Genomic DNA, 23,962 nt, shown 5'->3' on the forward strand with positions numbered 1-23,962 from the left:
GAAACATGGTCTTCCGCGCCCCTGACCTGTACATGACTCGCTCTATGAAACATGGTCTTCCGCGCCCCTGAAATGACTCGCTCTATGAAACATGGTCTTCCGCGCCCCTGACCTGACTCGCTCTATGAAACATGGTCTTCCGCGCCCCTGACCTGACTCGCTCTATGAAACATGGTCTTCCGCGCCCCTGACCTGACTCGCTCTATGAAACATGGTCTTCCGCGCCCCTGACCTGACTCGCTCTATGAAACATGGTCTTCCGCGCCCCTGACCTGACTCGCTCCATGAAACATAGTCTTCCGCGCCCCTGACCTGACTCGCTCTATGAAACATGGTCTTCCGCGCCCCTGACTTGACTCGCTCTATGAAACATGGTCTTCCGCGCCCCTGACCTGACTCGCTCTATGAAACATGGTCTTCCGCGCCCCTGACCTGACTCGCTCTATGAAACATGGTCTTCCGCGCCCCTGACCTGACTCGCTCTATGAAACATGGTCTTCCGCGCCCCTGACCTGACTCGCTCTATGAAACATGGTCTTCCGCGCCCCTGACTTGACTCGCTCTATGAAACATGGTCTTCCGCGCCCCTGACCTGACTCGCTCTATGAAACATGGTCTTCCGCGCCCCTGACCTGACTCGCTCTATGAAACATGGTCTTCCGCGCCCCTGACCTGACTCGCTCTATGAAACATGGTCTTCCGCGCCCCTGACCTGACTCGCTCTATGAAACATGGTCTTCCGCTCCCCTGACCTGACTCGCTCTATGAAACATGGTCTTCCGCGCCCCTGACCTGACTCGCTCCATGAAACATGGTCTTCCGCGCCCCTGACCTGACTCGCTCTATGAAACATGGTCTTCCGCGCCCCTGACCTGACTCGCTCTATGAAACATGGTCTTCCGCGCCCCTGACTTGACTCGCTCTATGAAACATGGTCTTCCGCGCCCCTGACCTGACTCGCTCTATGAAACAATGTCTCCCGCGCCCCCGTCTTGTACATGACTCGCTCTATGAAACATGGTCTTCCGCGCCCCTGACCTGACTCGCTCTATGAAACATGGTCTTCCGCTCCCCTGACCTGACTCGCTCTATGAAACATGGTCTTCCGCGCCCCTGACCTGACTCGCTCTATGAAACATGGTCTTCCGCGCCCCTGTCTTTTACATGACTCGCTCTATGAAACATGGTCTTCCGCGCCCGTCTCCTACATGACTCTCTCTATGAAACATGGTCTCCCGCGCCCCTGACTTGACTCACTCTATGAAACATGGTCTCCCGCGCCCCCGTCTTGTACATGACTCGCTCTATGAAACATGGTCTTCCGCGCCCCTGACCTGACTCGCTCTATGAAACATGGTCTTCCACGCCCGTCTTGTACATGACTCGCTCTATGAAACATGGTCTTCCGCGCCCCTGACCTGACTCGCTCTATGAAACATGGTCTTCCACGCCCCTGACCTGACTCGCTCTATGAAACATGGTCTTCCGCGCCCCTGACCTGTACATGACTCGCTCTATGAAACATGGTCTTCCGCGCCCCTGACCTGACTCGCTCTATGAAACATGGTCTTCCGCGCCCCTGACCTGACTCGCTCTATGAAACATGGTCTTCCGCGCCCCTGACCTGACTCGCTCCATGAAACAGTCTTCCGCGCCCCTGACCTGACTCGCTCTATGAAACATGGTCTTCCGCGCCCCTGACTTGACTCGCTCTATGAAACATGGTCTTCCGCGCCCCTGACCTGACTCGCTCTATGAAACATGGTCTTCCGCGCCCCTGACCTGACTCGCTCTATGAAACATGGTCTTCCGCGCCCCTGACCTGACTCGCTCTATGAAACATGGTCTTCCGCTCCCCTGACCTGACTCGCTCTATGAAACATGGTCTTCCGCTCCCCTGACCTGACTCGCTCTATGAAACATGGTCTTCCGCGCCCCTGACCTGACTCGCTCCATGAAACATGGTCTTCCGCGCCCCTGACCTGACTCGCTCTATGAAACATGGTCTTCCGTGCCCCTGACCTGACTCGCTCTATGAAACATGGTCTTCCGCTCCCCTGACCTGACTCGCTCTATGAAACATGGTCTTCCGCGCCCCTGACCTGACTCGCTCTATGAAACATGGTCTTCCGCTCCCCTGACCTGACTCGCTCTATGAAACATGGTCTTCCGCGCCCCTGACCTGACTCGCTCTATGAAACATGGTCTTCCGCTCCCCTGACCTGACTCGCTCTATGAAACATGGTCTTCCGCGCCCCTGACCTGACTCGCTCTATGAAACATGGTCTTCCGCGCCCCAGTCTTGTACATGACTCGCTCTATGAAACATGGTCTTCCGCTCCCCTGACCTGACTCGCTCCATGAAACATGGTCTTCCGCGCCCCTGACCTGACTCGCTCTATGAAACATGGTCTTCCGCGCCCCAGTCTTGTACATGACTCGCTCTATGAAACATGGTCTTCCGCTCCCCTGACCTGACTCGCTCCATGAAACAAAGGCACTGGGGCAGAAATAGACTGAGAAATCTGTAAAAACGTTTTTTTTATTCTACATCTGCCAGGCCTCGAATTGCCATGGCAGTCGATGCCCCCTAGAGTGTGGATGTAATTCCCACAACAACAAAAAACCATGCCCGAATATAATAATTATAATTCCCTAGTCCAGGCTGCCAAATGGCCCTGCTCCAAAGCACCTCTCACTCACATGGCTCTCTCAGATATCGCAATTCTTATTAGCCAATGACCGTCACGTGATCGTGCCCTTTTCACAGGAATCCCAACTTCGAAGTAGGCAACTAGTGAAGACAGACATCGGGGATGCAACAGCGCACGTTGAATTCCAAGGTGCATATTGGAGATGGTAGAAGAACGGTCCACATTTACTTTGTCAGACAACAAGATGAGTAACAAACAGCAAAAGCACTAGCCTATGTCACTCTACTTTCCCCAATTTTACAAAAGTTTACCTATTCTATTGGTCAGCTTGTCGTTCTGTGCCAGAAATAAATCTTCCAAAAACAGACTCTGGGACAGTTGTGCGGCGATAGATTAATACAACCAAATTAATACAACCACAGTAAATCAAAACACCTTTTAAAAGCAATGAGGCTGATGCAACAGATCAGAACGTTTAGCTTAAAATGTTGATAAACTAAGGCTATTTCTTCACATTATAAGCACAGTAATGTGCACACTGCAGTAAGGCTATAAGCAGGAATGTTCCAAATTGCAATTAGCGGGCAAACACTGTTCTCCAAAGCACACCGCATGGGTTGTTAATATGACTAGGATTGTGTCTGTCTGCTGTAAAACAAAATTAAGTTAACGAGAGAAATGCTGGTTTCAATAGCATATGAGGAAGTGTTTATAAAACAATCTAATGGTCGGAACATGGTAAGACATGCATCATAAATAAATAAAAACATCCAGATTTTAAACAATTGCGTTTATGGTAAAATAGTTTCACAATGTTGACCGCCTCCGCTCAGATTGCAAGGTGGGTGATGTTGTGGTGCGGTTTGGCTCCTCCCTCCTGTCAGCGTTGGTCTGGACATGACCGACTGTAGCCAATACACACAGGCCATCACCTACACTGAAGTCAAATCCAGCTTTATTTATACAGCACATTTCAGACATGGATTGCAGCGCAATGTGCTTCACAGGAAAAAACATTCAACTATGAAAATAAAAACATTTACTACACAATAAACACAAGAGGAAAAAAACAAAAGAACAATAAAAGGTTGGCTAATTATTTATGTACATTTACATACATGTCTTTCTTAACAGAATAACTAGTGTTTTTTTTAAATTGGCTATTTAAATGGCTTGGCGCGCTGGCAGATTGGGCACCTCACCAGATTGGGCCCAAATGGCCTTACCCCTAACATCACAAAATTCCAGGCCTGACTCCTGCACAAATTATGTGCAAGTATAGTGGTCGCTAGTGATGTAAATCAGCTGATTTAGCTTGTTGTAGCCTGTGTTACTGAAACACAGGGATGGAATTTTAGCTAGCTAGTTAATGATGTTGGGCACGGCACTGATAAACAGCGTGCCACTTGTCACTTATTAACGGCAGTTTGACAGCTTGCCTTTCAGCGCAATTTTTCAAACTTAACTACGATGAGATGGAGTGCTTTACATCTGTGACAAATCATATGAAAGATCCATATCTCCTCCTAACGTTACAGCATTTTTGAGTTAGGTATTTGTTCAATTTACATTTTTCCCTTTATGATGATCAGTTCCTTCTAGTGGTAGTTTTGTGATAACTGCACTGTGATAAAAAAATATTTAAAAAAATGTGGTTAGGGATTTTTTCTTAAGCTTTAACGTCCCAATTTCAGTCAAATATTTTACTGTTTAAAATGTTCACACTCCTAGTGTAAGATCAGGGCCTGTATTCACAAAGTCTCAGAGTAGGAGTGCTGATCAAGGATCAGTTTAACCTATTAGATTAATAAGATTATATGGACAGATCCAAGATAAGCACTCCTGCTGAGATGCTTTGTGGATACTGGCCCAGGACAGTTAAGTTACAGTAGTCTTATGCCTGGTGCTTATGTTGGCTTACTTCAAAAATAAATTACTAGATTATATTTCTTATGGCATAATTGGCTACAGCAGGCAGGGCTGTCACTCTCTGAACAAATGAGGTGGCTTTGGTTGCTGGGTGCTCCAGGTTGTTGCCTAGATGCCCTCTCACTGACACCAAATACGCTAATCACAGCTCCCGATCCTTCTAGAGGTCATGTTTAACAAGCAGCCTGCGGTTCCTCCCCCATACCCTCTCTTTCGCACTCCAACACTCCCTCTTTCTCTCTGGTTAAGAAGTAAAACAAAACATAGCAGCAAGGCTAGTTACGAGTTAAGAAAGAACTGCCAAGAACAGAAAATAACGCTTTTTACCCATGTCTCTCCCTATTCATCATCATCCATCCTCCCCTCACACACTTTGAAGTGTGAGTACGAGAGACACCTCTGGCAAAGTCTGTCAACCACACATTTGCTGTCAACGTCTTCTCATCTCAGAGTTCCTAGAACAGCAGCAAGCTATCGCTCTGGGAGACCAAACGTCAACAAGAGCCCTTGGGATGAACTCCTGTAGCTTGTGGTATGCTGGCGAGGCCAGGCTGGACCAGCCGGCCATCTGCCAACCACAGGCCCAGAGAACTAAAAACAGAGGACCGTCTCGACCGAAAAAACAACAGAAAATAAGAGGCCCATCTTAAATCCTGCGAGTGAAGAAAAAGATGCTTAGGAAAATGGGTCTAGCTCAACTACCATGGTACAGGAGTTGAAAGACCCATTACAATACTCAAAGTAGTACAACAGTCTGAGTAGAAATGGCTATAAAATGCATGTCAGCTCCATTTCAATTCAGGAAGTACAATGGAATTTCAACTCCAATTCTTTTTCATTGCTTTTCAATGGAGGAAAATGTGGAATTGGAATTTGGTTTACTTTTCTGAATTGACTGGATTTTAAATGGAATACTCAGGGGTAAAAGTTAAAGGATTTTGAGATACTTTTGACTTCAGAGATAGGCCTACTGTGCAAAGTACCAGTGTGTGTGGTAGATGAAGTCATCTGAGACGATCGTTCAAAAACAGGTTATGTAATGTAGACAGGTACAGTCCTGTAATAAGAATTTGCTGTGGATAGATAAGATATCCTGCGAATTAGAGTCCAATGTTCACCTTCCTCACTAGTCATTTTCCCACATGAAGAATGCACCATGAACCATACTGGAATGGATTCTGAAAAACAACAAATATTTCTCCCTTTTCCCGAACGTGCCCCCCCCCACTCCCACTCTTTCCAGCCCACTAACGCACGACATTCCAGTGTTTTCAAGACTGGTACCACACACAATGTTAAACACAACACAAGCTTCCACCCTGACATCCCTTTTAAGGGTAAGCACTTCAGATATCTTTTCATTAACCAAAAATACCCCTGGAACTGGGCTGGAGAGGACCCTATGAACCCTTGGAACTGGGCTGGAGAGGACCCTATGGACCCCTGGAACTGGGCCGGAGAGGACCCTATGGACCCCTGGAACTGGGCCGGAGAGGAGAGAGGACTCATGTGAGAACAGCGGGCCAGAGATGAGGGAGGCCTCATGTGAGAACAGCGGGCCGGAGAGGAGGCCTCATGTGAGAACAGCGGGCCGGAGAGGAGGGAGGACTCATGTGAGAACAGCCGAGGGACTCGTCGAGAAGCCGTAGATAAGAATCGTTGGGAGCCCATGATGAGAAATATTGGCCTGTCCAGAAGATTCAAGGGACACACAAAATAACTGTAGCTGAGGAATTAAGGAAAAATCTCTTAACTTTTTTCTCCCTGTTAACTTCCCCGTCCATCCCGCTGTCCCAGTTCAACCGCTGTGACTCTACATGATTTCTGAGCATTTACCTCCTTTTCTTTTATTCAAAGGATTGCATTTCGTGGGCCATTCTTGAGAAGCCTTTTTGTATAGGCACAGTGTAGCCTACTGTATCTGTACAGGACCATTCTGGGTTCAAAGTCACAACAGGGCCTGGACGTCCATGATAACCATCCAAGTCAGTCCATTACCGTGGGAGAAAGTACTCAAAACATGGAGTGGCTGCTTCTTTGTGCCAACCAAATGTTGATCCAAAGTGGCGAGGGGCAACTGATTAAACATGAGAGAACTTATCGCCTTCAACACTTTGCCACCAACACAATTCTTGGCATGAGTACAATAATGATCATATTGGCTTTCTCTAGTGGGTGACTAGGAGAAAGAGAGGTTAACAAAAATACTTTCTTTCTATGGTCCAATCGCAGTCCAAAGAATCATGCATACCAGGATGTTATGATGGCTCTGCAGAAAAACAGAAAAATATCAAACTAATACAGGTCATCATGCAACTAAGCAGGAACATTTTAATATTCTGGTGTTGCAGCAATGACAAAATCAGTATCCGTTTCAGAGACAAGGAAATGGAGGATGGCTCAGCAGTAGGGATGTGCATCTTTCCTTTTCAAGACGATTCGATACTCATCTCTGAAACATAGTTTGAAACAATTCGGTTAGATACGATTTGAATCACTAACAGGTCGACCGACTATGATTTTTCAACGCCGATGCGTTGAAGACTGATCAGAGATGCAGCCAAGAGGCCCATGATCACTCTGAATGAACTGCAGAGATCTACAGCTGAGGTGGGAGACTCTGTCCATAGGACAGCAATCAGTTGTATATTGCACAAATCTGGCCTTTATGGAAGTGTGGCAAGAAGAAAGCCATTTCTTAAAGATATCCATAAAAAGTGTTGTTTAAAGTTTGCCACAAGCCACCTGGGAGACACACCAAACATGTGGAAGAAGGTGCTCTGGTCAGATGAAACCAAAATTGAACTTTTTGGCAACAATGCAAAACGTTAGGTTTGGCGTAAAAGCAACACAGCTCATCACCCTGAACACACCATCCCCACTGTCAAACATGGTGGTGTCAGCATCATGGTTTGGGCCTGCTTTTCGTCAGCAGGAACAGGGAAGATGGTTAAAATTGATGGGAAGATGGATGGAGCCAAATACAGGACCATTCTGGAAGAAAACCTGATGGAGTCTGCAAAAGACCTGAGACTGGGACGGAGATTTGTCTTCCAACAAGACAATGATCCGCAACATAAAGCAAAATCTACAATGGAATGGTTCAAAAATAAACATATCCAGGTATTAGAATGGCCAAGTCAAAGTCCAGACCTGAATCCAATCGAGAATCTGTGGAAAGAACTGAAAACTGCTGTTCACAAATGCTCTCCATCCAACCTCACTGAGCTCGAGCTGTTTTGCAAGGAGGAATGGGAAAAAATGTCAGTCTCTCGATGTGCAAAACTGATAGAGACATACCCCAAGCGACTTACAGCTGTAATCGCAGCAAAAGGTGGTGCTACAAAGTATTAACTTAAGAGGGCTGAATAATTTTGCGCGCCCAATTTTTCAGTTTTTGATTTGTTAAAAAAGTTTGAAATATCCAATAAATGTCGTTCCACTTCATGATTGTGTCCCACTTGTTGTTGATTCTTCACAAAAAAATACAGTTTTATATCTTTATGTTTGAAGCCTGAATTGTAGCAAAGGGTCGCAAAGTTCAAGGGGGCCGAATACTTTCGCAAGGCACTGTATATATATAAATATATATTTGTAATAATGACAATTACAACAATACTGAATGAACTTATTTTAATACATTAATAAAATCAATTTAGTCTCAAATAAATAATGAAACATGTTCAATTTGGTTTAAATAATGCAAAAACAAAGTGTTGGAGAAGTAAAAATGCAATATTTGCCATGTAAAAAAAGCTAACGTTTAAGTTCCTTGCTCAGAACATATGAAAGCTGGTGGTTCCTTTTAACATCAGTCTTCAATATTCCCAGGTAAGAAGTTTTAGTTTGTAGTTATTATAGGAATTATAGGACTATTTATCTCTATACCATTTGTATTTCATATACCTTTGACTATTGAATGTTCTTATGGGCAATATAGTGTTTCCAGCCTAATCTCAGGAGTTGATAGGCTTGAAGTCATAAACAGTGCAATGCTTAAAGCACAGCAAAGAGCTACTAGCAAATGCAGGAAAGTGCTGTTTGAATGAATGCTTACGTCCCTGCTGCCGCCTACCATCGCACAGGTAGACCGCTCTATCAAATCATAGACTTAATAATACAATAACACAGAAATACGAGCCATGGTCATTAATATGGTCAAATCCGGAAACTATCATTTCGAAAAGAAAACATTTATTCTTTCAGTGAAATACAGAACCGTTACGTATTTTATCGAACGGGCGGCAACCCTAAGTCTAAATATTGCTGTTACATTGCACAACCTTCAATGTTATGTCATGATTATGTAAAATTCTGGCAAATTAGTTATCAACAAGCCAGGCGGCCCAAACTGTTGCATATACACTGACAGCGTGCAATGAACGCAAGAGAAATGACACCATCTCTTTAGTTAATATTGCCTGTTAACATGAATTTCTTTTAACTAAATATTCAGGTTTAAAAAAAATCTGTGTATTGATTTTAAGAAAGGCATTGATGTTTATGGTTAGTTACATTCGTTCAACAATTGTGCTTTTTTTTGCAAATGAGCTTTTGTTAAATCATCCCCCGTTTTGCGAAGTAGACTGAGTCGATGATAAATTAACAGGCACCGCAGGACAAGCTAGTTAACCTAGTAATATCACCAGTTTAATGCTAGCTAGCCACTTACTTTGACTCCTTGCTGCACTCACGTAACAGGTGGTCAGCCTGCCACACAGTTTCCTCGTGGAATGCAATGGGCGTCCAAAAATGCAGATTACCGATTGTTTTGAAAACTTGAAAATCGTCCCTAATTAAATCGGCCATGCCGATTAATCGGTCGACCACTAATCTGAAGCTGTGTTTAAATCACCTCTGTAGCCTCTTTGTGCTGCCCAAAATGGAGGACTTAATAAAGCTTGCATTACAAACCTGAATGTTCTAAACATAAATATATATATATTAAACAGTATGAGACAAGTGAGGTAGAGACAAGAGCAAGTGACAATAGGTTTAGAGATAGTGGACCATATGGGTAAATCATTAAGAATGGTCTTTTTTATGGTCTCTGTTCTGACCAATTGCTCATATTCCAACACATTCCTTCACCGGCACACCTCCTATGCTAGCCTCTAACACTCTTTAACGGATCTGTCGAAAGCCTCCAAGCTCATATCAACTCACAATACAAACGTGGCAGCCATGGAGAGACTTTCCCAAGTGCACTGTCTTGAGGTCTGGAAACAGGGGCTACAAAGTTCACACAAATGAAATATTTCATGGCTGAGGAATTTTATCTCAAGTGTGTTTATATCTTTCCCCTCAGAAAGAGGTGTAGGTAAATTTATCAACATCCAGCTAATGCTACGAGTTTATTTAGCTGAGCCAGCCAGCCCACTGCTCATCACCTACAAGAACAAGAAAATATTTACTATTACAATTGGGTACAGAAAAATATAGCCTTTGAGACATTACGTACTGACAGTATCCTAAGGGATGATCTGAGGCACATCCCATTGATAACATGAAGGCTGCCATCACATAGCCACATGCTCCAACAAAAAAGACCACCAAGGAAACGCCACTCTTCGTTCCGATTGCCAGATCCAATCGAAGCATCCAACAATGAGCTGCCCATTTTGCACCCTTTTGACACTAAGGAGGCCAAAACGAGTCACTGGTAAAAAGGATCAACGCAAAGCCACTCAAGACCCAATCATGTTGGACACTTCAACTGTACCCGTCATCTTCCTGCCAACACACACCATCTGTCCGCTTGTGGCATACCCAACCCCAAACATGAACATGCACAGACAAACACCAAGTGGAACTTAAGTTACCCCCGGGCTTTACCATACAGTGGCCTGCTCTACTGGAGACACCCACCCATGCTTACAGCATAACAACAGTGACAGTAGAGATTTATTAAGCCATAGCTTAATTGTGTCCCCTTCAAATGACTCCTGTGCACCTGGAGAAAGGGAACAAATACCTGATACCTCAAGTCTTTTGCACGACTCTATGGATGCTCCAGATTTTGCGGTTGTGGGCTTGGGTTTCAGTGCCCAAAGGCTAGTTCATTGTGTTGTAGTGGAAATGGAATTTAACATTAAAATAACACAAAACCAGGTTTGTTTGGTAAAAGAACACATAGTAAGAAAAAAATCTTTCTAAATAAGTCTGCCCTACACAGGAATATAATGTTGCTCTGTGCAGGATAAATATAGCCTGGTTTTACCCTAGCTGACGTCTTTGGAGTGACAACAGATCTCCTCCAGTAGGTCAAAGGCCGTTCTTTAATGAGTGAGTGAACAGCACGAACAGTGTGAACTGGGAACGCTTTACTGATATCAGATCAGTGGTGCTGCAAGAAAGTACAGACAGCGGACAATTGGTTTGAACTCCAGCTGAAATCACAGAGACAAGACCGTCACCCACCACTGATAAAAGCGTGGCTGGGGGGAAGGTTTGAGGACCACTACCACTTTGCAGGGTCTTAAAGGCAGGATTGGGGGAAAAAACACCCATAAACACACCTCAAAAAGGCAAAGCTAGTGTTAGCAGACTCCATAGAAGCATTTAGAACTCTCCTATAGTACGTACCCTTTGCCGGCGCTCAGGCAGCAGTGTCCATCTGGCCTGCGTAGCATCAACACGAGACACTGTCCCGGATACTCAGACCATTATTTCATTATCACAATAAACGTGGGCTGTGTGCTTCACTAAACGCAATCATCTGCGCTATTTCAACAAGGTCCTTATTAAAGAAACCTGGAACATCATTCTCTACATCGTTGACTTTGCTATCCCGGAAGACTAAGTATTTTCAGACATATATAATCTAGGCTATAGACCATTACAGTTCTATGAAATACACCAACACCGGAACACTTGACCTGCCCGGTAGTTTAAAAAACAAAATTTTCCATTTAATCTCCAGACTGGTCATTTAGCCACTCTGTAATCCTCAGGTCCAGCTAGTAACTCTGATATTTACACTTATTGGACACCCATAATGATTACACGTTGGTTTCAGCCAAAGGCAGCAGATGCCATTTCATTGCATGCTTCCTTCAAGTGGAAAATGAATCATGTGTAAACTCGGGTCGTAAAAAGAGGAGGGGGGGGGGGGGGGGGGGGGAATTATTACTTTGGCGACTGAACAAACTCTGCGCCTTTGCTTGCTTTCACTCTTGATCATAAAAAGTCCATTTGGAATGGCTAAGTTCACAGGCACTCCTACATTGTCTACACGATTCCAATTAGAGGTTTTCACAGATCCACCTGTACCCAGATACCCGAGATCCGATTTGGGACAGAGCAAGTCGGATCTGATATGATTGTCACGGGTATGTGTAATTTTAACTGACTTGTCTGGAAGGACCTATATACTGTAGATCCAAACATGACTGCTGCGGGGGAGAGCGAGAGAGCCATTTTTACGAGGGGCACATGTAGCTTGTTGTCGGCCAATCATAAGTCATCAAAGCGGCAATAGGCTACAGTCAAAGGGCCTCCGTGTGGGGCAAAGGTTAGGAGATATCTAATCAATGGAAGACGGAATTAAAAGTTAAACGAGAAGGACCGGGTACAACGACCGAGAGCCAACAAGTAGACTGTTACAAACAACTCCATTCACATTATAACGTAACTGTGTAAGACCAGAAAGAGCATGCGACCTCAATTAGCCTAGCTAGCTAGCTTCTCCCAGGTTTGATGCAGTCAAGACGGGTACTAGTACTCATATTGAATGATAAATAGCCTAGCTATGGCAGATATTAGTCTACTATAGCACAAGTCGGCTTGGTTGGCCGCGGCCTCTCCCTCCCTGCTCGTGTCACTCGCTCACAGTAGCCGACACACAAAGCGCGGCCCCTGTTAGAGCGTCACTGCTCTTTACCTCCTCTTCCTCTCACTTCTTCAGCGCCGGTTAACTGCGCCGGTTAACTGTCCAACTTTTTGGACCCGTGAAGGCTTCCAATTCCAATCCTCTGAAAATAGTCTTCAGACAACGTAATGTACACTATCAAGCAGTAAAGAGTGACATAACCCCAAAGGAAAAACACCATAGACCTACCAAGTGGCCAGCCAAAGTTGAAGGTAAAGTTTGCTACAGTAGACTAGCACGAAGTGGCCAAATAGGAGGTGGAATAGGACAGCACTCTAGTTTTTGTACTCTCCACTGGGCCAACACATCCACTTGGCCAATGTTCGCACAGACAGAATATGAAGGGATTGCAATTCAAGTGTGGAGCTTGCTTTGTTTGGCATTGTAACCTCTCAATGGTTTGGCACGATGGCGTAAAATGGCCTTTTCCTTGGCTGGAAGCAGCTTGTGTCGACAATATTAATGACCATGTACTTCTGAATCCTACTAAGGCCGAAATGGATAGATTATTCCCTGTATGCACAAATAGTGAATCTCCAATGCATGCATCTGTGCCTATCTCGCAGTCTAACTATCTTGTACTTGTGTTTCCACCATCAGAAGGGGTGGAAGCAGTAGCAGAGTTAGTAGCTGGCTCTGGGACTTACTGGAAAGCCAGCAGTGACTTGCCTTCATGTCTGAAACAGATCCCCTCTCTATCTTTCTCCCTAGCTCCATTTATATCCCACGGTCCAGCCTGCCAGACTACTACTCCCCACTGCTGCTACTACTACTACTGCTGAAGGAGCATTGCTCCCGTTCACCCACACACACCCAACACAGTCATGAAGAAGGCACGACAACGCCTCTTCAGGCGGCTGAAAAGATTTGTCATGGGCCCTCTGACCCCCCCCCCCCCCCCAAAGTCCTACAGCTGCACCATTGAGAGCATTTTGACTGGCTGGGTCACCGCTTGGTATTGCAACTGCTTGGCATCCGACAGCAAGGCGCTATAGAAGGTAGTGCCTACGGCTCAGTATGTCACTGGGGATGCGCTACCTGCCATCCCTCTATACCAGGCGGTTATCTTTCTATTTCTCTCTCTGTATTGTTGGGAAGGGCCCGTAAGTCAGCATTTCACTGTTAGTCTACACCTGTTGTTTACCAAGCATGTGACCAATAAAATGTGATGTTCAGACTCAGCATTACATCTCATTGCTTTGACACTCGTTATATGTGGGCTATGTATGTGGTCCATGTACACATACAGCAACAAACTTTCACAGGTACCCGAGTCACACACCCCTGCCATTACACACACACACACCCCTCTTATAGCCGAGATCCCTTTCATGCGTGAATTCGGATAGTAACACTTGCGTTGCCCTCATGTTGGTGCTAGCAAGCAAGTTAGGCAGTGCTAGGTATCAACAGCTAATCCAGTATGGGTTGGAAACTACAGTGAGCTTCGATTGGTCAATAGCAAGGCAATGTCACAGAGTATTTGCATAAAGTTCAGCTTTCCCCAATTTTGGTCCCACCCTGTTCACTTCTCTCACCCATGCTCACGCCCAATGGTTGTTTCTTCACCCCCAACGTGATTTGTGGATCTCAGCTGTTTCACCGGAAATCCACCTAGAACGTTGGGGCAATGAAACAACAGAGCCAACATCTGAAGCAAAGTGGGCAGGGGACCATTGGGCGACGCAAACATGGGTGGGGGAGCGTGAATAGAGTGGGACCAAAATTGGGGAAAGCTGAACTTTATGCAAATACTCTGACATTGCCTTGCTATTGACCAATCGAAGCTCACTGTAGTTTCCAACCCATACTGGATTGGCTGTAGATACCTAGCCTGCTCGCGCCAACATGAGGGCAAATCAATGCTCGACTATCCAAATGTACTGTGTTAAAAGGATTCTCAGGCATTAGGTGTTCACTTTGATGAGACCTGCAGATTTCTGTATCACTGCCCAATTCCCATATTGGTGCAGTGAAATAAAAAATTGCTATCTTTGGGGAAACTCCCTTCCAATGTCAAGTGGATCTTTGCAAAAATATTGCCAACAATCAAGACAATCTCCAATTGTATCAGGCTGATATTTCCCTGCTGTCTTCACAATTTCAGCATTGACCTAAATGCATTTGATGATTTATCCATAGACATCAAGTTGAAGAACATTACCTATGGCTGTGTCAACACAGACTACTTGGGAGCCAGCTAAAATAGTATCTGTCAAGTATCAATATAGAAAGGGTTTTTACTGCCATCTTGCTCAGAACATTGCAATCGTTATTTACCTTGACCCGAAAAAAAAAGCGGCCTACTTTAGGCTACTAAATATTTAAAGGTTACAGTGGACTGTGTAGTTGACTAAGAAAAAAAGTGGACTTTTTCGATTTGTGTTATGGTGAGTGGTTAATAGTGTTGCGAATTCATTTCAAGAAATCGTTCGATCCGGATACATTGTTCTCGAGGAAAACATAAAAATGTCCTGTTCAGAAACCCCCAACATCACATCCTGATAGCGGTAAAGTTACGTCGCCAATGAACGCAAAAGTAGCCTAGCAACTCGTAATATTATGAAACGGTCAACTAGCGAGCTACGAAAGAGGAAAACTTCAAACTGTTACACAATTTAACCACCTGGCCGCTCAGCAGGACACAACGTTGTAGAAAGTTCAGACAGTAATAGGCAAATACATGGCTATGGAAATATGTACCACTGGACAAACATGTCTGACTTGATGAATATGGAATCACGTCAGTTCTATTCGTCGTTATATTTATTTCTGCAACATTCCACCCCGTTTTCCTACTGAACGTGGCCCAGGTTTTTAACCGCAGTCTGGTGTTTCGTGGAGGCTTCCTTTTGGCTGCGCCAGCAGAAGAGCAGAGGGAGGAGGGGTCAAAACTTGCCGCAGTTCGGAGTCTGCCCGTGTCGAACTCAGGAAGTTACAGCATCCTAGCACAGTTAAATGTTTCCATGTAGTAATATGTGTAGTTTTACAATAGCTAGTTCACCTACCTTGCGATGAAAGAATCTGCGATAGTCCCCAAATTCATTCGGTTAGTGCCGATTAGATGACTAGGTTTGAATCAAAGACAAGTTATTTCACAGATTTCTGGTACACCAGCGGCAAAAGGCTTTTTTTCCTACTTATCTGCGTTCGTTGTTTCTTCCCTATATTCCCCGCCTGAGCTGTAGGATCAAACCAACACATTCCACCTTGTCCCTAACAATGAAAAAGGTGGGTTTTCCTTTGCGCCGTAAGACCCACCCCTTGTGTGACGAGTCTTGGTCTGACCTCAGCAAGAACGCCCTTCCCCGCTGTACAGTCCCGCCTCTCCTCAAGTCTAGCCCATGGATATAGAACGAAACACGTCGAATTCAGAGAGAAAATGACTTGAGCCTCTGAATATTAGAGCTTAGGTTTCCGCACATTACAATGACCTAAAAAAGAATGTCAGAGCAGTAAAGGGAATGTAGCCTAAGGAAGTCAGCCGTTTCAGAAAACTTTGCAGAAAAAAACTTGACTGCATTTGGCCTGTCAATGGACAATATGGTATATCATATAATAAAACTATTTATTTTATGAAATAATACAAATATTTGTATCGGGCTTTTGGGAAGAGGAACAGGCTGTTTCCATCAATAGGGTCCCTTAGGTCCCTATGTATAAAGTCCCCCTGTACTGGCTAATATCTCACAGCAAGTTTTTGCAGTACAGGGCAGCATGTAGCCTAGAGGTTAGTCTGTCAGGCCAGTAACCGGAAGGTCACTGGTTTGAATACCTGTTGATGTGCCCTTGAGCAAGGCACTTACTCCTAATTTGCTCCAGGGGCACCGTAATAATATGGCTGACCCTGTAAAACAACACATTTCACTGCACATATTTGGTGTATGTGACAATAAAACACACACACACACACACACACACATATATATATATATATATATATATATACACACGCAGTACCAGGCAAAGGTTTGGACACACCTACTCATTCAAGTTTTTTTTTACTATTTTCTACATTGTACATTGTACATGATTCTAAATACAAGATCTGGAGTGAATCTGTGTGGAGTTTGGATTTTGCTCAACAATAACGTTTTTTTTAAATATATATACACACATACATACATATATATATTGTCGATATTGATATCAATATTGTTCGAATTTGATATATGGAATTGTTTTAAGATGGTTATACTATGGATAATTTAGCTTATGAAATAAATAAATAAATATATTAGATAAAATATTGAATCTGGCCTTTACTACTATAGCCCATAGAAACGCATTGCTTATCAGCTTCATTAATGGCAAAAAAAGTGGCAATGGCAATAAACCATAAGGAATAAGGTTTTGAAGTGTCTGTCCTATATCTAGGAGATATAAGAAAGCTCAAGAAATATATATTTAAAAACAAATTCAACATGTTTAGGCACAAAACCACCTCCAGACTTTCATTCTATTTTTAAAACTGGTATTGGTTACCTTCAGAGGAGTGTGTAACACTTGTGGGGGTTGTAGAGCAAAAACGTAGAATACCATTGTGGGGTGGCAGGTAGCCTAGTTGTTAGAGCATTGTGCCAGGAACTGAAAGGTTGCTAGGTTGAATTCCCGAGCTGACAAGGTAAAGATCTGTCGTTCTGCCCCTGAACAAGGCAGTTAACCCACTGTTCCTAGGCCATCATTGTACATATGAATGTGTTGTTAACTGACTTGCCTAGTTAAATAAAGGTACACATTTAAAAAAATGGTGTTTGTGAGAATCTTCTCTTTCTATAGAGTGGACGATACAGATGTTTTCATGAGAAGACCGATTTTCGGGATGTCTCATGGTCTGACAAACGATGCTGTAGTTCGGTCATCTTCCCCCACAGATGCAGAAAGACCACCATAGGTGGATTGAGATGCAGCCCATGCAACAACAAAAAATATATATCTTTATCTTAAACTGACAGATTTTGATAGGATTTTAAAAACTATGTTACTTAGATTGACGCACATTACGTTAACATCTGACACCAGAGGGATCTATTCTTGCAATATGTAGTCTATGACATTTCATATGTAGATATGATAATTTATCACACAGTAGCTTGGATGTAGTGAACTACCTTTTCAAAGTAACTTTAGTTAAGTAACCTATATGCTTCTTAATGGTAGCTTCAGTGTCATTTTTTTTGTTTTTTATCTTATGTTTGTTGGGATGTAAATTTATATATATATATATATATTTCTTCTTCCTGTAAAGCACATTGCGTTGCATTCCATGTCTGAAATTTGCTGTATAAATAAAGCTTGATTTAATTACATTTAACTTCTCCTAGTAGCTTAACTTCTCCCAGTGTGAGGTAGTTGGTAGCTTGGTAAACTATATTTTCAGAGTAACTTCCCCAACACTGTCATCTCCATTAGACTTATATAATCAACTGTCATCACACAGCAGAGGCCAAAGTACATCTGTGTCTCACTGTAATCATGTGACAATAGGGCCAATCACAATGTACCTAACCACAAAGTGCTATTTGACTCCTCCCGCTGCCCATAGTCTTGGCTCAAGTATTGACCACCACAAGCATTTGATTGGGTATTTATTAACCAAAAGCACCAGATGGCGACACCTTGTTCTAATTAAGGTCCAGTTGTTGTGACTGTAACTTAACCAGGAAATAAAGTGGATCAAGTATTTTATCTGTGGAAAGTGTTTCGCCTTCCGTCTGCATTTAATATTGACTTATTTCAGCAGTACATCCTGCTTTTCAGCCAACATGAATTATCAGTTGGATATGTAGACTAGATATGATGTACATCAAAAATTGTGTATTGGGAGTTTTTATTTCTTGAGTCATTTTCATATAAGGGCTTCAAACGTGGGTTTCAAACATGAGTTTCAAACAGAGGTCAAAGAAGAGTAGGGAAGGGCACTATTTATTTTCTCCTTCTAATTGTTGTTCTCCTGAACAGGAAAAAAACAAAGTCCTTCATTCTAGCTTAGTGTAATTAAAAATCAGTGGTTGGACATCATTATGATCTGTGAAACAGCGTGGGTGGAAAAAAATGTCATATTCACAGTCCCCACGTATCCATGACCTTGTACGAGGCTGCGGTGACTATACGGTTGTGTAATAAAAACACATATTGATAGTATCTCACAGATAATCCAAGCTGCATTCAACACCGTATAAATGAGATGCTCTCAGTAGATTGTATAAATTGCTGTGAGTGATCATATTGTTTAACACAAGGGGAGGTGAATGCAACATTCATACTTTAGCTGACTAGCTGTGTATGCTGAAGACACCAAATAGGTTAAAAGGCCTTGAATGAAAAATGATCAAAGAGAAATTAAATCCCATTTTATGTCTTATAAACTGTTGGATGAGAAACACCAGGCATACCCAGACAACCATTGCAGGAAAGAATCCTCATACATTTTTGTGTGTGTGTGTATGTGAGTATGCTCGCTCATGAGTGTGTGTCTATGGTATATGAGTGTAAGACTGTGTGTGTGCATATGTGTGTTTATGTGCATGTGAGTGTAGAGGGAAAGAGAGGATGCACTTAGAAAATCATCAGATAGGGCATATATCCATCAAAATCCGTAGGGACTGGTGTCCTCCACAGTCAGAGAAGGCTAAAGGAAGGAGCATGACAGCCCAGTAGAAACGAGAGAAGAGGTGGAGAGAAAGAAAAGCAGAACAACAGTAATAGAGAGAAAGAAAATTACTGAGAGAAAAGAGCGAGAGAGAGAGAGGGAGACTGAGGGGGAGTGAAAGTAAGACTGGAGAGAGGTAGAAGACAAAAAAACCTTGGTAACAATACTGAAAGTCTGCTGGTATAATGCTTTATAACTTGTTATAAGCCTGAATTAGCCTTTATAATGTCTTATAATGAGGCTGTAAGATATGATATATCTCTATGTATCAAAAGTCAACTGATGAAAAATTACTAATTAAAATACAAGTTATACAGTGCATTCGGAAAGTATTGAGACCCCTGGACCTTATCCACATTCTGTTACTTTACAGCCTTATTCTAAAATCAAATCTAAAATCAAATCTACACACAATACAACATAATGACAGAGCAAAAACAGGTTTAAATACACGTGTGCAAATGTATATAAAAAAAATGAAATCACATTTGCATGAGTACTCATGAGTACCCTTTACTCAGTACTTTGTTGAAGCACCTTTGGCAGCGATTACATCCTCAAGTCTTCTTGGCTATGACGCTACAAGTTTGGCACACCTGTATTTAGGGAGTTTCTCCCATTCTTCTCTGCAGATCCTCTCAAGCTCTGTCAGGTTGGATGGGGAGCTTCGCTGCACAGCGATTTTCTGGTCTCTACAGAGATGTTCGATCTGGTTCAAGTCCAGGCTCTGGCTGAGCTGCTCAAGGACATTCAGAGACATGTCCCGAAGTCACTCCTGCGTTGTCTTGGCTGTGTGTTTAGGGTCGTTGTCCTGTTGGAAGGTGAACCTTTGCGCCAGTCTGAGGTCCTGAGTGCTCTGTAGCAGGTTTTCATCAAGGATTTCTCTGTACTTTGTTCCATTCATCTTTCCCTTGATCCTGACTAGTCTCTGCCACCCCCATGCATCACCGTAGGTGGTACCAGGTTTGTTCCAGACATGACACTTGGCATTCAGGCCAAAGAGTTCAATCTTGGTTTCATCAGACCAGAGAATTCATCAGAACAGAGAATTGTCCTCATGGTCTGAGTCCTTTATGTGCATTTTGGCCACCATTTAAAGAGGAGTGTCTTCCATCTGGTCACTCTACCATAAAGGCCTGATTGTAGAGGTTTAGAGATGGTTGTCCTTCTGGAAGTTTCTCCCAACTCCCACAGAGTAACTCTGGAGATCTGTCAGTGAGCATCGGGTTCTTGGTCACCTGCCTGACCAAGGCTGTACTCCCCCAATTGCTCAGTTTGGTCGGGTGGCCAGCTCTAGGAAGAATCTTGGTGGTTCCAAACTTCTTCCATTTAAAAATGATGGAGGCCACTGTGTTATTGGGGACCTTCAACGCTGCAGATATTTTTTGGTACACTTCCCCAGATCTGTGCCTCGACACAATCCTGCCTCAGAGCTCTACGGACAATTCCTTCGACCTCATAGCTTGATTTTTACTCTGACTTGCACTGTCAACTGTGTGTGGGACCTTATATAGATAGACAGGTGTGTGCCTTTCCAAATCATGTCCAATCAAATTAATTTACCATAGGTAGACTCCTGTCAAGTTATATTATAGAAACTTTTCAAGGATGATCAACGGAAACAGGTTGCACCTGAGCTCAATTTAGAGACCCATAGCATAGCGTCTGAATACTTATTTAAATAATATTTCTGTTTTTATTTGTAAAAATTTTTGGGAAAAAAAAACGTTTTCGCTTCATCATTAGGGGGTATTTGTAACGGCGTTCTTCGTTTGTTGAAAGAGAGTCGGACCGAAATGCGGCGTGGTGGTTAATCATGATCTTTAATGGAAAAGTGACGATACATGAAAACTATACAAAATACGAAAACAACAAACGGAACGTGAAACTTATTACAGCCTATCTGGTGAACACTACACAGAGACAGGAACAATCACCCACGAAATACAAAGCGAACTCAGGCTACCTAAATACGGTTCCCAATCAGAGGCAACGAGAAGCACCTGACTCCTGATTGAGAACCGCCTCAGGCAGCCAAGCCTATACAACACCCCTAATCAGCCGCGATCCCAAATACTACAAACCCCAATACGAAAATACAATAACATAAACCCATGTCACACCCTGGCCTGAACAAATTATTAAAGAAAACACAAAATACTAAGACCAAGGCGTGACAGTATTGTGTGCAGATTCATGAGGGAAAATTTAATTTAATGCATTTTAGAATAAGGCTGTAATGTAACACAATGTGGAAAAAGGGATGGGGTCTGAATACTTTCCCGAATTCACTGTATATACAGTACCATTCAAAAGTTTGGACACCTGCTCATTCAAGGGTTTTTCTTTATTTTTACGATTTTCTAGAAGGTAGAATAATAGTGAAGACATCAAAACTATGAAATAGCACAAATGGAATCATGTAGTAACCAAAAAAGTGTTAAACAAATCAAAATATTTTATATTTGAGATTCTTCAAAATAGCAACCTTGGTCACCTCCCAACCTTGGTCACCTTGATGACAGCTTTGCACACTCTGGCATTATCTCAACCAGCTTCATTAGGAATGTTTTTCCAACAGTCTTGAAGGAGTTCCCACATATGCTGAGCACTTGTTGGCTGCTTTTCCTTCACTCTGCGGCCAACTCATCCAAAACCATTTCAATTGGGTTGAGCACGGGTGATTGTGGAGGCCAGGTCATCTGATGTAGCACCATCACTCTCCTTACACAGCCTGGAGGTGTTTTGGGTCATTGTCCTATTGATAAACAAATGATAGTCCAGCTAAGCGCAAACCAGATGGGATGGCGTATCGCTGCACTATGCTGTGGTAGCCATGCTGGTTAAGTGTGCTTTGAATTCTTTAATATATCACAGACAGTGTCACCAGCAAAGCACCCCTACACCATCACACCTCCTCCTCCATTCTTCATGATGGGAACCACACATGCGGAGATCATCCATTTACCTACTCTGTGTCTCACAAAGACAAGACGGTTGTAAAATCTCAAAGTTTCACTCATCAGACCTAAGGACAGATTTCCATTGCTTGTGTTTCTTGGCCCAAGCAAGGCTCTTTCAAAGTTCTTGAAATGTTCCGGATTGACTGACCTTCATGTCTTGAAAAAATGATTGACTGTCATTTCTCTTTGCTTATTTGAGCTGTTCTTGCCATAATATGGACTTGGTCTTTTACCAAATCTTTTGTATACCACCCCTACCTAGTCACAATACAGCTGATTAGCTCAAACGCATTAAGAAGGAAAGAAATTCCACAAATGAACTTTTAATAAGGCACACATATTAAATTAAATGCATTCCTTCTGACTACCTCATGAAGCTGATTGAGAGAATGCCAAGAGTGTGCAAAGCTTTCATGAAGACAAAAGGTGGCAATTTGAAGAATTTGTTTAACACTTTTTTGGTTACTACATGACTTGAGCCTCTGAATATTAGAGCTTAGGTTTCCGCACATTGCAATGACCTAAAAAAGAATGTCAGAGCAGTAAAGGGAATGTAGCCTAAGGAAGTCAGCCGTTTCAGAAAACTTTGCAGAAAGAACTTGACTGCATTTGGCCTGTCAATGGACAATATGATATATCATATAATAAAACAATTTATTTTATGAAATAATACAAATATTTGTATCGGGCTTTTGGAAAGAGGAACAGGCTGTTTCCATCAATAGGGTCCCTTAGGTCTCACAGCAAGTTGTTGCAGTACAGGGCAGCATGTAGCCTAGAGGTTAGTCTGTCAGGCCAGTAACCGGAAGGTCACTGGTTTGAATACCTGTTGATGTGCCCTTGAGCAAGGCACTTACTCCTAATTTGCTCCAGGGGCACCGTAATAATATGTCTGACCCTGTAAAACAACACATTTCACTGCACATATTTGGTGTATGTGACAATAAGACACACACACACACACACACACATATATATATATATATGTAAATATACATATATATATACATATACATATACATATATATACACATATATATACATATATACATATATACATATATACATATACACATATATATATATATATGCATATACATATATATATACACATATATACATATACATATACATATATATATATATATATACATATATACATATATATATATATATATAGTACCAGGCAAAAGTTTGGACACACCTACTCATTCAAGTTTTTTTTTACTATTTTCTACATTGTACATGATTCTAAATACAAGATCTGGAGTGAATCTGACATATGGTTCATGAGTGTGTGGATTGTAGATTTTGCTCAACAATAAAGTAAAAAAAAATATATATATATACACACATACATACATATATATATTGTCGATATTGATATCAATATTGTTTGTTCCATATGTATTATTTAATAGTTTTGATGTCTTCACTATTATTCTAAAATGTAGAAAACAGTAAAAATAAAGAAAACCCCTTGAATGAGTAGGTGTGCAAACTTTTGACGGGTACTGTACGTGGGTTGCACAAGTCATACTAATATACTATAACTGCATGATGATGCGTTATTCCTGCAGGCTAGGTTAAGCGATATCGTAGAAAGAGGACATGATTCTGTTACTCTGCTCTCTGTATGCCTGTCATCATAGAGGATTAAAAGGATTCAAATGTACTTTGCAGTCAAACACAGTTTAATATTCAGGATTTAAATGCGCTCATGTATTTACATTACATAGGCAAAACATGCATTTGTGTTAGGAAATCTCAACATTTTTCCAACAGGCACTGTAATACAGCAATGGAGTAAAATCATATCCTCACTTTAAAGCTTTGATAATTTCACATAGGCACGAGTTGAATTGAATATTGAAGGCACGTTGATTTATCTTAT

The 23,962-nt window shown here is 42.6% G+C and overlaps 1 protein-coding gene across 2 annotated transcripts in view; it reads right to left on the reverse strand.

Annotated features, from left to right (window-relative positions):
* LOC109894675 (leucine zipper protein 1) overlaps positions 1–15,748 on the reverse strand; it is a 70,410-nt gene extending 54,662 nt beyond the window's left edge. For both annotated transcript variants that reach the window (XM_020488323.2, XM_031829190.1), the window contains exon 1: positions 15,462–15,748. The gene's annotated coding sequence lies outside the window, so the exon portion shown is untranslated. The remainder of the gene's footprint in view (positions 1–15,461) is intronic.
* Positions 15,749–23,962: the final 8,214 nt, after the last annotated feature.

The sequence above is a fragment of the Oncorhynchus kisutch genome, linkage group LG7 (genome assembly GCF_002021735.2).
Source record: "Oncorhynchus kisutch isolate 150728-3 linkage group LG7, Okis_V2, whole genome shotgun sequence".
NCBI lineage: Eukaryota > Metazoa > Chordata > Actinopteri > Salmoniformes > Salmonidae > Oncorhynchus > Oncorhynchus kisutch.